Source organism: Schistocerca serialis, chromosome 9, assembly GCF_023864345.2.
Source record: "Schistocerca serialis cubense isolate TAMUIC-IGC-003099 chromosome 9, iqSchSeri2.2, whole genome shotgun sequence".
In the NCBI taxonomy this organism is placed as follows: Eukaryota; Metazoa; Arthropoda; class Insecta; order Orthoptera; family Acrididae; genus Schistocerca; species Schistocerca serialis.
Window position 1 is genome coordinate 330,630,152 of NC_064646.1, and position 13,449 is coordinate 330,643,600.

Below are 13,449 nucleotides of genomic sequence, written 5' to 3' on the forward strand. Positions count from 1 at the left end.
TTATCGTCGATAATCGTCACATCCGCTCTGCTTGTGAGTGGACCAAGACGACAAGCAGCAGGAGTCAGAGAGCAAAGTGTGTTGTAGTATTTTGCGTGTAGCGGAAAAACGGCGCATTTCCGGGCATGAGTTTCCATACTGAACTTAACAATCTTGGATTCCATTACAAATCGTCAAAGTCTGTAAAGGGAATGTAGTTACACCCTATATACAGGGTGTATCATAATTAATGACGAAAACGTATACAGTTGAAAGTACACGATACTAGAAGCAAAAAAGTCTCGGTAAACATAAGGTAGAAAATGCATATCTTAAGAGCTACGAATAATTTTTCATCTTCGATACTGTGAAACAAATCTCTTCTACTGCAAGCTCTTTGCTTTCCATATTTTGAGAAGTGGCAGTATGGACCAAAACAAATGTACACGTTAAGAGCTATGAGCACTTTTTCATATTCGCTACTTTGAAACATAACTCTTCGAATGAACAATTGCTCACAACTTTTAAGGTATGCATTTTACAGAACATGTTTAATGGTCATTTTTTCTTGTTTTAGTCCATACTGCCACTTCCCAAAGTATGGAAAGCAAAGAACTTGCAGTAGAAGAGATTTGTTTCACAGTATCGAAGATGAAAATTTGCTCGTAGCTCTTAAGGTATGTATTTTCGACCCTATGTTTACTGAGACTTTTTTGCTTCTGCCATCTTGTACTTTCAACTGTATGCATTTACGCCATTAATTACGATACACTCTGTATATACCAACCGCTTAACTGTTAACTGCAGAGAAGCCAGATACACTCCTGGAAATTGAAATAAGAACACCGTGAATTCATTGTCCCAGGAAGGGGAAACTTTATTGACACATTCCTGGGGGTCAGATACATCACATGATCACACTGACAGAACCACAGGCACATAGACACAGGCAACAGAGCATGCACAATGTCGGCACTAGTACAGTGTATATCCACCTTTCGCAGCAATGCAGGCTGCTATTCTCCCATGGAGACGATCGTAGAGATGCTGGATGTAGTCCTGTGGAACGGCTTGCCATGCCATTTCCACCTGGCGCCTCAGTTGGACCAGCGTTCGTGCTGGACGTGCAGACCGCGTGAGACGACGCTTCATCCAGTCCCAAACATGCTCAATGGGGGACAGATCCGGAGATCTTGCTGGCCAGGGTAGTTGACTTACACCTTCTAGAGCACGTTGGGTGGCACGGGATACATGCGGACGTGCATTGTCCTGTTGGAACAGCAAGTTCCCTTGCCGGTCTAGGAATGGTAGAACGATGGGTTCGATGACGGTTTGGATGTACCATGCACTATTCAGTGTCCCCTCGACGATCACCAGTGGTGTACGGCCAGTGTAGGAGATCGCTCCCCACACCATGATGCCGGGTGTTGGCCCTGTGTGCCTCGGTCGTATGCAGTCCTGATTGTGGCGCTCACCTGCACGGCGCCAAACACGCATACGACCATCATTGGCACCAAGGCAGAAGCGACTCTCATCGCTGAAGACGACACGTCTCCATTCGTCCCTCCATTCACGCCTGTCGCGACACCACTGGAGGCGGGCTGCACGATGTTGGGGCGTGAGCGGAAGACGGCCTAACGGTGTGCGGGACCGTAGCCCACCTTCATGGAGACGGTTGCGAATGGTCCTCGCCGATACCCCAGGAGCAACAGTGTCCCTAATTTGCTGGGAAGTGGCGGTGCGGTCCCCTACGGCACTGCGTAGGATCCTACGGTCTTGGCGTGCATCCGTGCGTCGCTGCGGTCCGGTCCCAGGTCGACGGGCACGTGCACCTTCCGCCGACCACTGGCGACAACATCGATGTACTGTGGAGACCTCACGCCCCACGTGTTGAGCAATTCGGCGGTACGTCCACCCGGCCTCCCGCATGCCCACTATACGCCCTCGCTCAAAGTCCGTCAACTGCACATACGGTTCACGTCCACGCTGTCGCGGCATGCTACCAGTGTTAAAGACTGCGATGGAGCTCCGTATGCCACGGCAAACTGGCTGACACTGACGGCGGCGGTGCACAAATGCTGCGCAGCTAGCGCCATTCGACGGCCAACACCGCGGTTCCTGGTGTGTCCGCTGTGCCGTGCGTGTGATCATTGCTTGTACAGCCCTCCCGCAGTGTCCGGAGAAAGTACGGTGGGTCTGACACACCGGTGACAATGTGTTCTTTTTTCCATTTCCAGGAGTGTAGGTATATATATTTGTGTGTGTGTTTATGTATCTGTATGTATGTATGTCTGTTTGTACATTTAAATACGAGTATGTATGTACATAAAGAAAGCTAGAACGAAGAAAGATTAGGGTTTAACGTCCTGTGGCCATCGAGGGAATTAGAGACGGAATACAAGCTCGGATTTTCTGCAAGGATGGGGAAGGAAACGGCGGTGCCCATTGAAAGGAACTATCTCTGCATCTGACGGGAGTGATTTAGGTAAATCACGAAAACCTTAATTCAGGATGATCGAACGCGGATGGTTTGTACACATATGATAAGTATGTGTATAAAGAGAAAAATATTATATATATATAATTGAAATGCACAAGGCATGCGTATGTACTAGCAATGCCGCAGGTCTATAGTTAGACGCGTTTAAAACTGATCTCCGATAGTTACAAGATGTGTAACTTGCTAAATTCCGCTATGAATCATAACTTGGTACACACTCAAAGAAAAAAAAAAGAAAAAAAACCCCAACGCAATACGAAAGAGTTACACCACATGAGTATCGACGGAAAATGCAAAATTGTTAACTTTGACGGCCGATAGATGAATGTGTGGCGCTGCAGCGCAGTTTTATAGCGCAACTGGCGCGGAACGTGAACAGGTGATACATGGGTACCAGGGCATAAAATCTTTGCGAATTCCATTCCTTGTACTCGACAATAACTATGTCTCGCACACAGGCCCTTGACGCACACGTCAGCATGTGAGAGAGTCGAAGCCAAAGCAGCCATTTCGTGCAATCGGCGAATCGCTCGATATTTGAATAGGAGCGATGCCACTATTCGACGATGTAGGCCGTAACGGGTCACCAATGGCAGAACACAGCGTCAAGAAGGGAGCGGTCGACTTAGGGAGACGACAGAACGTGAGGACCGAGCAATCGTGAGAGAGGCACTCAGAGCTGCGGATTCATCATTTTGACTGACCGGACGTGCAACAGGTGCTCCGCTGAGCACAAAGGACTTTAATAAACGGCTCACATGAAGGGGGCTGAGCTCACGGCACACTTTCCGCCGACTACCATTAAGCTCTGTACACCAACAAGCTCGTTTGCATTGGTCTCAGGCACATTCGGGCTTGGATATCACTGACTGGAGTAAAGTTGTCTTCAGAGATGAGTCCTGCTTCGAAATGAGCCCCGAAGACGTGTCTGGAGAAGCCCCTGACAGCGATGGGATACCAACCTGTCGCCCGCCATACGGTCCGACAATCAGGAGTGATGGTCTGGGGTGCCATTTCATTCCATAGCAGGATCCCCTGCACCCTTGCAGCACAGTGTGAATTTACTTTCAAAACTTTTTCTTAAGAATTTACTTTGTTTACTAGCGATTCAACAAGAACATTAACACATTTAATGACACTATGTAAGCGTGGAAGTAGTTGCCAGTGGGTAACTCATGAAAACAAATCAAATTTCTTTCAACAAATGGAAATTTTATTCCTAAAAGCCTTTTTTTAAACAGATTTAAAATTATAATCAGAAAGCACCCTCTAAATATCACGTTACAACTTATTCAGCGGCAGAAAGAACAAATTTTTGACAGTATGAGCTTTCGGGCTGAGAACCTTGCCGCTCCCTTTTGACATGGCCGTAGTCACGACCGCTCACAACAACCTCTGAGAGACTGCACTGGTGCAAATCTGCAACACACCAGATTACTTTAAACTAAAAATTTTAACAACTCACACAAGCACATAAACTATGCACCCCGTAGGAAGGATGGAAATGGTACAAAACACTAACAGTAAAAGATTAACTTGCCACCGAAGGTGCAACTTGATTTTAAAAAAGGTCTTACGGTGGAAGGGTGGCAATTTATATACTAAAATGACCATATAAATAAAAACCCATGAAATGCAGTCTTACATAAAATATACAAGGTTGGCCAAACATGGTCTACATTACACATATTCCGCCTCTCAAGATGATAGGCAAGATAAAAACATATTTCATGAATTCGGTCGTTACACTTCAAGTAATAAATTCGTTAACACCGAATCCGACAAACATGACAGAGGCAGCTATTAACGTACGGCAGACTGACAGACAGACAGACAGACACTAACTGCCTAACAAATGCGTACGGGAGACAGACGAGTAAGCTGGGGACGAGAGACTGACCAAGAAAAGAAGTAGAATTTAACAAGCAAGTGAAACAACATATCACGAAACACTTAACTTCTACCGAGCGAGGTGGCGCAGTGGTTAGCACACTGGACTCGCATTCGGGAGGACGACGGTTCAATCCCGTCTCCGGCCATCCTGATTTAGGTTTTCCGTGATTTCCCTAAATCGTTTCGGACAAATGCCGGGATGGTTCCTTTGAAAGGGCACGGCCGATTTCCTTCCCGATCCTTCCCTAACCCGATCTTGCGCTCCGTCTCTAATGACCTCGTTGTCGACGGGACGTTAAACACTAACCACCACCACCACCACTTCTAATAAACTGCGATGTCTGGCGAAGACCTGGCGCAGCACCCCCAAAACGCTGTCCCGAATCGTCCGCTGCCAGCTGCTTCAACGGACGCAGGAAGGCGCGCCGATCTCCCGTCTCACGGCGTCGCAGCTCGCACCGGCCAGACCGATGTCGTGGGTTGACTCCAGTTGCTGTGTCGGCCGCGAAGCCCCTACCCCTCGCAGTATGGCGCGGTCCTCTGGGCTGACGTGGCGACCTCACATGCGCCGACGCTCAAGACGGACGAGTCATCCTGTGTCTCAGTGCGCGACCGACCAACCGATCGATCCAACCGTCAATGCCCATTGCCTGAGCAAACTCGAGCAGACTGGCGGCCTAACACATACTAGCACTCCGGACGACAGACAGACACTGACTGCCCCACACTGACCCAACTGACCAGATTCGCCGCCTAGCGAGCTCATAGCGCCCCTTAAATGCACGTGAACAGGCTACCTTTCCCCTTTCCCACCAGAGGGAGACACCAAAGCTACGATTGCCACAGCGGCGCCACTGCCACAAACGGAGGGCGACTGCTTCACACTACGCGCTGCGGCGCGGTCTTCAAAACAGCAATTTTTCCCACGGCTCATCGACGTTTTGTTATCCTTCATAGCAACCCATCGTGGGCTTATAATTCAGCAAGATAATGCCCACCCGCGCACGGCGAGAGGTTCCCCTGCAGGTCTCTGTTTGCCAAACCATACATTGGCCACCAAGGTGCCACATCTCTCTCCCTAATAGAGAAGATTTGGAGCATTATAGGCAAAACCCACCTACCAGCTCGGGACTTACACGATCTAACGCATCAGTTGGTCAAAATTTGGCTCGACATCCCTTAGGAGGACATCTAACAATTCTGTCAGTCAATAACAAGGCGAATAGCTGCTTGTCTAAGGTCCGCAGGTGGACCAACGCGTTACTGATTTGCTCATTCTGTGATACTACTGAATAAATCAACCAATTTTACAGAAATTATAATTATTTGTTTGCCTGTACACGTACATCACATTTACCGATTCCCATCCCATTCGGCTAATTCCTTCGTCGTGCGCCGTAATTATTTTTTTCTTAGAGTGTATTCAGTTGTAATTATTACAAACGAAGGAGTGAGAAAGATGAAGTAGTTGCCGTTGGTCGAAAACATCAACTGAATATTGTGCAACTGACTAAGCCGGCAGAATAAGTACACTTCTATCAATCAGACAGAAAATGGAAGTGTTGAACTCTTGCAACGAAGCTGCGTTGTGTTTTGGTCAACACTTTTAAAATGACCAGTTTGATCACAAATGAGGTACCAGTCTCAAATTTTTCATATTTCCGCCCCTTAATGTCTTGCGGTCTAATTTGCTGGGCCGACTCACATTTACGAAGAAATTAGTGACTGCGCAAAAGCGGTCAGTAACAAAAATATTAATGTCAATAAAGCTGTTACTGACTTAGAAATAGTCCAACATGCGGCCACGGACATCTTTGACAACCTGCCGAATAACGCCAATTTTAATGTAAAACCACTTCTACATCTACATTTATACTCCGCAAGTCACCCAACGGTGTGTGGCGGAGGGTACTTTACGTGCCACTGTCATTACCTCCCTTTTCTGTTCCAGTCGCGTATGGTTCGCGGGAAGAACGACTGTCTGAAAGCCTCCGTGCGCGCTCGAATCCCTCTAATTTTACATTCGTGATCTCCTCGGGAGGTATAAGTAGGGGGAAGCAATATATTCGATACCTCATCCAGAAACGCACCCTCTCGAAACCTGGACAGCAAGCTACACCGCGATGCAGAGCGCCTCTCTTGCAGAGTCTGCCACTTGAGTTTGCTAAACATCTCCGTAACGCTATCACGGTTACCAAATAACCCTGTGAGGAAACGCGCCGCTCTTCTTTGGATCTTTTCTATCTCCTCCGTCAACCCGATCTGGTACGGATCCCACACTGATGAGCAATACTCAAGTATAGGTCGAACGAGTGTTTTGTAACCCACCTCCTTTGTTGATGGACTACATTTTCTAAGGACTCTTCCAATGAATCTCAACCTGGTACCCGCCTTACCAACAATTAATTTTATATGATCATTCCACTTCAAATCGTTCCGCACGCATGCTCCCAGATATTTTACAGAAGTAACTGCTATCAGTGTTTGTTCCGCTATCATATAATCATACAATAAAGGATCCTTTTCTATGTATTCGCAATACATTACATTTGTCTATGTTAAGGGTCAGTTGCCACTCCCTGCACCAAGTGCCTATCCGCTGCAGATCTTCCTGCATTTCGCTACAATTTTCTAATGCTGCAACTTCTCTGTATACTACAGCATCATCCGCGAAAAGCCGCATGGAACTTCTGACACCATCTACTAGGTCATTTATACAGTATCTATTATGTAAAGCAATGGTCCCATAACACTCCCCTGTGGCACACCAGAGGTTACTTTAACGTCTGTAGACGTCTCTCCATTGATAACAACATGGTGTGTTCTGTTTGCTAAAAACTCTTCAATCCAGCCACACAGCTGGTCTGATATTACGTAAGCTCTTACCTTGTTTATCAGGCGACAGTGCGGAATTGTATCGAACGCCTTCCGGAAGTCAAGGAAAATAGCATCTACCTGGGGGCCTGTATCTACTATTTTCTGGGTCTCATGAACATATAAAGCGAGTTGGGTCTCACACGATCGCTGTTTCCGGAATCCATGTTGATTCCTACAGAGTAGATTCATGGGTTTCCAAAAACGACATGATACGCGATCAAAAAACATGTTCTAAAATTCTACAACAGATCGACGTCAGAGATATAGGTCTATAGTTTTGCGCATCTGCTCGACGACCCTTCTTGAAGACTGGGACTACCTGTGCTCTTTTTCAATCATTTGGAACCTTCCGTTCCTCTAGAGACTTGCGGTACACGGCTGTTAGAAGGGGGGCAAGTTCTTTCACGTACTCTGTGTAGAATCGAATTGGTATCCCGTCAGGTCCAGTGGACTCTTCTGGATGACACCATCTACGTCATAGACTCATATCTTATCACACTGGAAGCGTGTGTGGTACAGTAGATAATATGTTTCCCTTGTTGTTCAACTGGTGTTTCACATTTAACGTAAGTAGTAGCTAAGACTAATATATTCATGCTCGTTCTAATCCAATTGTCTCTTAGTCCTCGGTAAAAGGTAAGCTACACACGAATCATGTATACACAGTCAGTACATTGACTCTTTCCTCGTAAATGATGTGTGAAGCACACAAATGACTAGTGTATGATTTGTGGCTATCTACGAGATGACTAAATGTACTACGTCCACCCTATATCGGTTGTCAGAAGTCCGAATGTTTATGGCTATTTTTCAACGTAGTCCCCTTTTAGGGCCACATTTTTGTCGCCGGTACTACAGGCTAGTTACACCCTCCTTGTAGAACAATTCTTCGTGCATAGCAAAAACGTCCTCCACCGCAGCCATGACGTCATTATCTGATCGAAAATGGGTTCCACCTAGAAGTTTCTCGAGCTTGAGTTGTTTGTTATCTGCTGGAAACATTCTTGGGTCACCTTGTGCATGTCAAGTTCCTACGGTATTCCCACTCTCACAGCAATGTCACACGCTGATCTGCCACGACGATATCCTGGATTGCAGCGGCGTTTTCCTTCGCACAGGCCGCCACTGCTGGTGCACTTTGGACAGAGATGCTGCCCCACTTGAATTCCGCCACACACTTTTTTACAGTGGAATAGCAAGGGTAAACCTCCGCCAATGTTTTCCTCATGTCATTATGGATCTCCTGTACACTCATACCATTTTTGAGCGGGTATTGGATGGCACTTTTTCAGAATGTGTACACCCTGGACACTTCAAACTCCAATACGTAAAGAAAAAAGAAAGAAAAAGATATTATTGAAAAACTTGTTGTGTATCCTAGCAAAGGAATATACTGCATTCGGCTACTACAAGTATTTCATGTGTGGGCCGATATCATTAGAGTTATCGTCACGCAAGTGCAAGTGACCTTTGGGGACGCTTAACAAAATTATACCACGCATACAGAACGGCAGGCAGTAAATATGGATCCGTCGATTAAGGCATACTTCAGCGAATGTCGCGTGATGACATTGTTCAACATGTTGACTGCGCGAACTACATCTACATCTACATCCACGTGATTACTCTCCTATTCACAATAAAGTGGCTGGCAAAGGGTTCAATGAACCACCTTCGCCGGTCTCTGTGGCCAAGTGGTTCTAGGCGCTTCAGTCCGGAACCGGGCTGCTGCTACCGTCGAAGGTTCGAATCCTGCCTCGGGTATGGATGTGTGTGATGTACTTAGGTTAGTTAGGTTTAAGTAGTTGTAAGTCTAGGGGACTGATGACCTCAGATGTTAAGTCCCACAGTGCTTGGAGCCATTTGATTTGAACCACCTTCAAGCTGTCTCTCTACCGTTGCACTCTCGAATGGTGCGCCGGTCATAGGTTGTGTACTAAAAATGAACAACATAGAGACAGAAGTGATGACATTTTCTCCAGGACATGGCCATCATTTTGCAGGACAATGCTCAAGCGCGTACAGTGCAAGCTGTTACTGATTTGTTTGACTGATGGGACTGCTAAGTGCCATACCACCTACTGCACTTCCCTGACTTAAGCTCTCGTAAGTTCAACTCGATTTTTAAACTGAAGGAAACATTTCACGGCATTCGCTTCAGAACTGCTACAAATTTGTCGGAAAATAGACTGCGCCGCTCAAACTGTCAACACAACTGGCACTACTAAGAGTATCCTACGACTTCCACATCGCTGGCAACGTGTTATACACAATGCTGGTGACTACTTTGAAGGTCAGTAAAACTTTGAAACACGTATCTATTTTGTACGAGCTGTGAATAAGTAGTTGCCACTATTAAAGTTCCAACCCTCGTATACAAAAATACTGCAAGCTATAGCCCTTACGTAATTTTTTGGATAAATGCTTTTTAATATGGTTCACAAGAAATTCAGGTCATTCATATACTTCCGAGCACGGCCTAGGTGGCTACATTGTGACTGGGTGTATCGTTTTAATGATCTGTAACGTACTAGGCTGCGATAGGAGTGAGGGTGAGCAAACATAGACTAGTTTTTCCACCTTTCATTTATGATAGTTTTTTGCAATTTGTGTGTGTGTGTGTGTGTGTGTGTGTGTCTGTGTGTGTGTGTGTGTGTGTGTGTGTGTGTGTGTGTGTGTGTGTGTGTGTACGAGGTAAAGAATTTCAAATTTGGTAATATTCCAAGTCACATCCTTCATGTAATGTTTTATGTAAATATGTTTGAACATGGTGTAAAAAGTTTCAGGTAGTTTGGATACCTTTGAGCAAGGCCAAAAAGGATGCCGTGGAGGTACATTGCCATTGGCTGTTTCATTTTAATCGCCATTTAACTGTCAAGAAAATACTAGGCTGTGATTAAAGGAGAGGAGTGGAAGGAGAAGAGGGGAGGGGAGATGGGGGAGATCAAAAAGCACAACTGGGTTAGTTCCACCATCTTGGATGTGTTTTAATTGTTTTTACTTTTTTGAATTTCCTGGCATCTTGTATTTTTGAATTTCGTGTTAGTGCGATCCTGATGGCATCATATGGTCAGGGTCATTGAAGACGTCATTACCCCTGCAATGCAGGCAGCCAGCACTAACTCTTGTACCTTTCAGGGTCGAGGGACCACTAACTTCGATTGTGATGTCAGTGGTACTGCATACTTCTCTAACACATTTAAGTTCGAAGTACACCACAATCAGCGTACCTTTCCTACTCACCTGCTGTTCCAAACAATTCCAGATCTTACGTATGGAATTCGAAGTGGGTAATTCAGTTAAGGGGACAGTAGAGATGCGGTATGGAGCCTCAGTGCTATTAAACCTGCGTTGCACTGTGAAAATGGCAGTTGTTACCACAGAACACTGAAGACAACACAGCTTACTCATTTTGAATATGTAGAAGAGACGGAAATATATCGTTACCGAGAATGTTGAACTAAACGATTTCACAGTAACCTGAGAAAGTAAAGCACCCCTAAAACACAACACAGACACCACTTGCCGAAACTGTAATCTCCCCACACTGCGGATCAAACTCTTGACTTGATCGTTGATACACTCGATACCTTGCGTCATTTGAAGGGAGGCAAAACTGTGACACATTGGACCACACTACACCCCTACAGACAGGCAGATTGTGTGTTGCTTAACGTATTGAAGACGTGCAGCTTCATGTGCTACTGTGAGCAGTGACCTTTTACGAGATACCCAACTCCATGTGTCCATTGCTTGCAGTCCCCTTCGCAGTGTTCATTCGGAAACTGTTTGAGATGGACCTGCATTCACTGCCAGCAGCTTTTCCCATCAGGTTTGAAAGTGATTGTCGTTAACTGACACGAGTCTCTAGTCCATATCGGTTAGAATCTGTTTATGACCACTGTTCTTAGGTCGTGTTACAGGGCTATCAGTGGTACACCATTCTTTAAAAACATGTTGGATAATCCGGCTTGATACCAAGAAACTGGGCAACTTCATTCCCAGTGTGGTCATGGGCATGGTGAAATGTGATAGATCTATCAGCCATTCTGTCACTTCCTTACATCCTCCTCCTTGTTTCCAAACAGCCGATTGGAACATACTAACCGCTCCACTGGAATGACTTCACGTTTGCGATGGAGAGTCACATGACCATTTGGTGCCAGTAGTACACCAACGTTCCAAATCAGCCCCTGCTCTTTCAACCCTTAGTGTCCAAATAATATGAAAACATGTGATTGTTAAATTACTCAGGAAATCAGCCTTTATTATCATGGAGAGCAATGAATAGACGAAGAAATTGCCAAAGAGTGAACACAAACTTCTTTTAAGGACGTGGTTTCACTTTGCATCTAATTTTAAAATTTTTCACAAAATTAACCTGTATTATCGTAGCAAGCGACGAATACAAGAAGAAAGAGGCAAAAATTAAACAATCCATTGTTTGAAGGTGGTGGTTTCACTTTGGGGCCACTAGCACACACAGTTTTCAACCACACTTCGTTGCATGTGATACATTTGAAAATAAATTCGCATTTTTCCCAGTCATAACATCGCATCTAGAAACTAGCATGAACTCATAATGACTAAAACAAATTATGGTTCTAAATAGCCGGCCGCGGTGGTCTAGCGGTTCTAGGCGCGCAGTCCGGAACCGCGCGACTGCTACGGTCGCAGGTTCGAATCCTGCCTCGGGCATGGATGTGTGTGATGTCCTTAGGTTAGTTAAGTTTAAGTAGTTCTAAGTTCTAGGGGACTGATGACCACAGTAGTTAAGTCCCATAATGCTCAGAGCCATTTGAACCACTTTTCTAAATAAGAAGCAAAAAGGTCCTAAAATTTAATAAATTTCATTTCAAAACTACATATTGCCCCAGTGGTTCTACATCCAAACTACTCATAAAAGCAGTAGTACGAATTCCAATTTATCGAACAATAACTTCAGGTGTACGTACTTACACTGCCAATTATCTCCTCAGTACGGTCACTATGTAAATACGAGGGTTGGAACTTAAATAGTGACAACTATTTATTCACACCGAATACAAAAGAGTTACGTGTTTGCACCTGTTACTGTCCTTCAAAGTAGTCATCAGCGTTGTGTAGAACCCGTTGCCAGTGATGTGGAATTCGTAGTGCACCGTTAGCAGAGCCTGTTCTGTGAAGCGAATGGAGCGGTCTACTGACTGTCGAATCTCTGGAACAGTTCTGAAGCGAATGCCACGAAGTGGTTCCTTCATCTTCAGAATCAAATCCAAGTCACAAAGACTGAAGTCCGGGGAGTATGGTAGATGGTACAGTACTTTCCAGTCCCATCGACCGAACAGAGCAGCCACAGCTTGCGCTGTATGCGACAGCTCATTGTCGTGCAAAATGATGGGTGGGTTGCGAAGAAAGTGTCGCCGTTTCTTTCGCAAAGCTGGTCGCAGGTGATGCTCCAAAAACGAACAGTAATACTGTGCACTTTCTGTGTGCCGTGGAGGAATGTAATGCGTTAGGTTAACACCATCACAGTCGTACACCAGAATCAGCATAACTTTCACCATACTGGGGCTCTGACGCACTTTCGACTTCCGCGGCGACCCATGATGACGCCATTCGTTGGATTGACATTTCAGTTTTGGCTCGTACGACGTGGCCCATGCCTCATCCAGTGTTACGATACGGCGTAAGAAATCCTCTCCTTCGTCCTTGTGGCGCTCCAAGTGCGTCTGAGCAGCGTCGTAACGCATCCATTTCTGCATTTTCGTCAAGTCATGCGGAACCCATCGTGCTGCAATTTTTCGCATTCCCAGGCGTTCCTTCAGGTTGTGAAGTACAGTCGTATGCGCTAATCTGGTTTCGTTGGCGAGATCAAGAATCGTATGGCGTCGATCACTGTCCACTAACGCGGCAACAGCATGCACTTCTTCTTCAGAGACGCTAGGAGGACCTGCCCGATGTATGTCTGCCACAGTTTGTTGACCTTCGTTGATGGCTTTTACCCAATGTGCCACTGTTCTGTACGGCAATGCCGATTCCCCGCACGCCTCTTGAAGACCTTAATGACACTGTCGTGCTGTACGACCTCTGCCACATTCAATCTTGATCCAACTCCATTGTTCCTGTTTCGAAAACATAATGACACCGTTACGTTACGCCGCTCGCTCACAAGTGACTGTGTTTCCCTCGATTGTGCGCACGCTGGTGACGTGGGCAGG